Here is a 3,151-nt window from a genome sequence, read left to right on the forward strand (position 1 = left end):
AGAAGGGGACGACAGAGGATGAAATGGCTGGATGGCATCACCGACTCGATGGACGTGAGTTTGAGTGAACTCCACAAGTTGGTGATGGACAGGGAGACCTGGCATGCTGCTATTCATGGGGTCGCAAAGAGTCGGACACGAATGAGCAACTGAACTGAACTGAACTGAACTGATTCTATAGGGGCTTCCCTGGTGGCTCAGCTGGTAAAGAATTAATCTGCAATGCAGGAGACTGGGTTCAGTCCCTGGATTGTGAAGATCCCCTGGAGAAGGGAAAAGCTACCCACTCCAGTATTCTGGCCTGGAGAATTCCACGGCCTGTACAGTCCATGGTGTCACAAAGAGTCAGACACAACCAAGTGACTTTCATTCATTGTATTCTATAGATGTGAATAAATAAGAGGAGAAAGCTGTTAACAAAGAAAAACATCTAAAAAGAAAATGGAACTACACAAGCCAGGTACCTCCAAGAATTTGGGAGTAAACTGTCAAAACTGCCAGCTTTGAGCCTCCAAAGAAAAATCAGCTAAATTAAGAACCAGAGGGCACTTTCCTTTCAGCAGAGTATGAAGGCAAGATGGTGGTGCAGATTTCCAAGAAGAGGAAGTTTGTCACTGATGGCATCTTCAAAGCTGAACTGAAGAGTTTCTCATGTGAGAGCTGGCTGAAGATGGGTACTCTGGGGTTGAAGTCCAAGTTACATCAACCAGGACAGAAATCATTGTCTTGGCCACCAGGATACAGAATGTTCTCCATGGTTCAGAAGAGATTTGGCTTCTCTGAGGGCAGTGTAGAACTTTATGCTGGAAAGGTGGCCACAAGAGGTCTGGCTATCCTTGCCCAGGCATAGTGTCTGCGTTACAAACTCCCAGGAGGCCTTACAGTGCTAGGGCCTGCTCTTGCATGCTGTGGTTCATCACAGAGAGTAGTCAAGGACTGTGAAGTCGTGGTGTCTGGGAAACTCCAAGGACAGAGAGCTAAATCCATGAAGTTTGTGGATGGCCTGATGGTCCACAGTGAGGACCATCTATGTTAACTATGATGTTGACACCACCATGTGCCATGTGCTGCTCAGACAGATTGTGCTGGACATTAAGGTGAAGATCATGCTGCCTTAGGACTCAACTGATATGACTGGCCCTTAGAAGCCCCTAGGGCTTCCCAGGTGGCACTAGTGGTAAAGAACCAGCCTGCCAATGCAGGAGACTTAAGAGACATAGGTTCAATCCTTGGATTGAGAAGATACCCTGGAGGAGGGCATGGCAACCACTCCAGTATTCTTGCCTGGAGAATCCCATGGACAGAGGAGACTGGTGGGCTACAGTCCATAGGGTCACAAACAGTCGGACAGGACTGAAGCAACTCAGCATGCACGCATGCAAGAAGCCTCTGCCTGGTCACGTGAACAGTCTGGAACCCAAAGAGGAAATACTGCCCACCACCCCCCCACCTCCGAAGAGAAGGGTGGGGAGCCAGAGCCACCTGCCATGCCCCAGCCAGTACTCACAGCATAATAGGTCTTCTTGGCCACTAGATTTGGAGTCTGGATGTTGCTCTATAAAGACATTTAATAAAATGTTTTTGAAAGAAACAACCAGAGGGTAGGTCTAGAAATTTAGAAATACAAACAATTCTACTTCAGTTTTAGGAGAGAGAAAGAAACTTACATTAGAAAGAATTGATTTGTTATTCAGTGAGCAGAGAAAAAGTCAATATCTTCATATTACTAATAAAGCCATGAATAAGCTACTAATCTGGAACAGGGGAAGTATCCAGCTGAGGAACTGAGAAGCAAAGATTTTATTTTTAGATTCAAGAGAATACTAGGATGGGGGTTTTAGATGAGGTGTTTATGCTTTATTTCCTTGATTAGGGCACTACCATGCTGCTTTTTAAACATTGATGCATGCCTGTGGCTCTAACTTGGACCACATTAGATGGTCCTTATTGTGATAAATTACATTATTCAGGGTTGTTAACTGCTAACAACGGCAAATTGGCTATTTAAGCAGAAAAGGAATTTAGTCCAGGAAAATACGTAGCTCTCAGAATCTTCACATTAGTCAAAGAAAAGGTTTATAGGTTAGTTAAGTGACCAGGCACAAAACCCAAGTTATACCATCTATGACCTAGAGGCTACTGACATTATCCCAAAACAAGGACCCAGCATAGCAAGTCACTCCCCAGAGACCAGCCATACTTTCCATCTATGCTCTTGCAATTGTCAGCTTCCCAACCAAGTCAGGATGAAAACCACATGCAAGACCTCTGTTTCTGTGGGGGATTCACTGTAAATCCAACTTCAGCACAAGTGCATCTCATTTGTACCTCCTTGGTCACATGGGTGCCTCTCTGTGAAGGTGATTCAGTCGTGTCCGAGTCATGCAACCCCAGGGCCTTTAGCCCACCAGGCTCCTCTGCTCATGGGATTTCCCAGTCAAGAATACTGGAGTGGGGAGCCATTCCCTCCTCCAGGGGATTGTCCCATGCCTCTCCTCAGTTTGGTACAAGGGTTTTTCAGTTGGCTCTGTTGGTAAAGAACCCACCTGCCAATGCAGGATGTGTGGGTTTGATCCCTGGGTCAAGAAGATCCCCTGGAGAAGGAAATGACAACCCACTCCAGTATTCTTGCCTGGAGAATCTCTTGGACAGAGGAGCCTGGCAGGCTACGGCCCATGGGATCGAAAAAAGTTGGACACAATTGAAGCAACTTAGCATGCATGTGAACTGACAAAGAAAGCAGAAAGAGAAAGCTCCTACATAAAGGCCCAGATTGCGACTTAAAGGTGACACAGCCCACAGAATGATGGTCCCAAAAACATCCATCTTCTAATCCCCAGAACCCAAGAATGTGTTACCTTCCATGGTAAAAGAGACTTTGAAGATGTGATTAAGGATCTCATGATGAGAAAATCATCCTGGATTATTTGGGTGGGCCTTAGTTCTTCCCTAGTGGCTTAGACAGTAAAGAATCTGCCTGCAGTACAGGAGACAGAGGTTAGACCCCTGGGTCAGGAAGATCCCCTGGAGAAGGGAATGGCAACCCCCTCCACTATTCTTGCCTGGGGAATCCCATGGACAGAGGAGCCTGATGGGCTCCAGTCCATGGAGTCACAGAGTCAGACACGACTGAGCAACAAGCACTATCTAA

General features: G+C 46.4%; 1 pseudogene; it reads left to right on the plus strand.

Annotated features, from left to right (window-relative positions):
* Positions 1-577: 577 nt before the first annotated feature.
* Positions 578-1,514, plus strand: LOC113879215 (annotated as a pseudogene).
* Positions 1,515-3,151: the final 1,637 nt, after the last annotated feature.

This window comes from Bos indicus x Bos taurus, chromosome 20, assembly GCF_003369695.1.
Source record: "Bos indicus x Bos taurus breed Angus x Brahman F1 hybrid chromosome 20, Bos_hybrid_MaternalHap_v2.0, whole genome shotgun sequence".
Classification (NCBI taxonomy): Eukaryota; Metazoa; Chordata; class Mammalia; order Artiodactyla; family Bovidae; genus Bos; species Bos indicus x Bos taurus.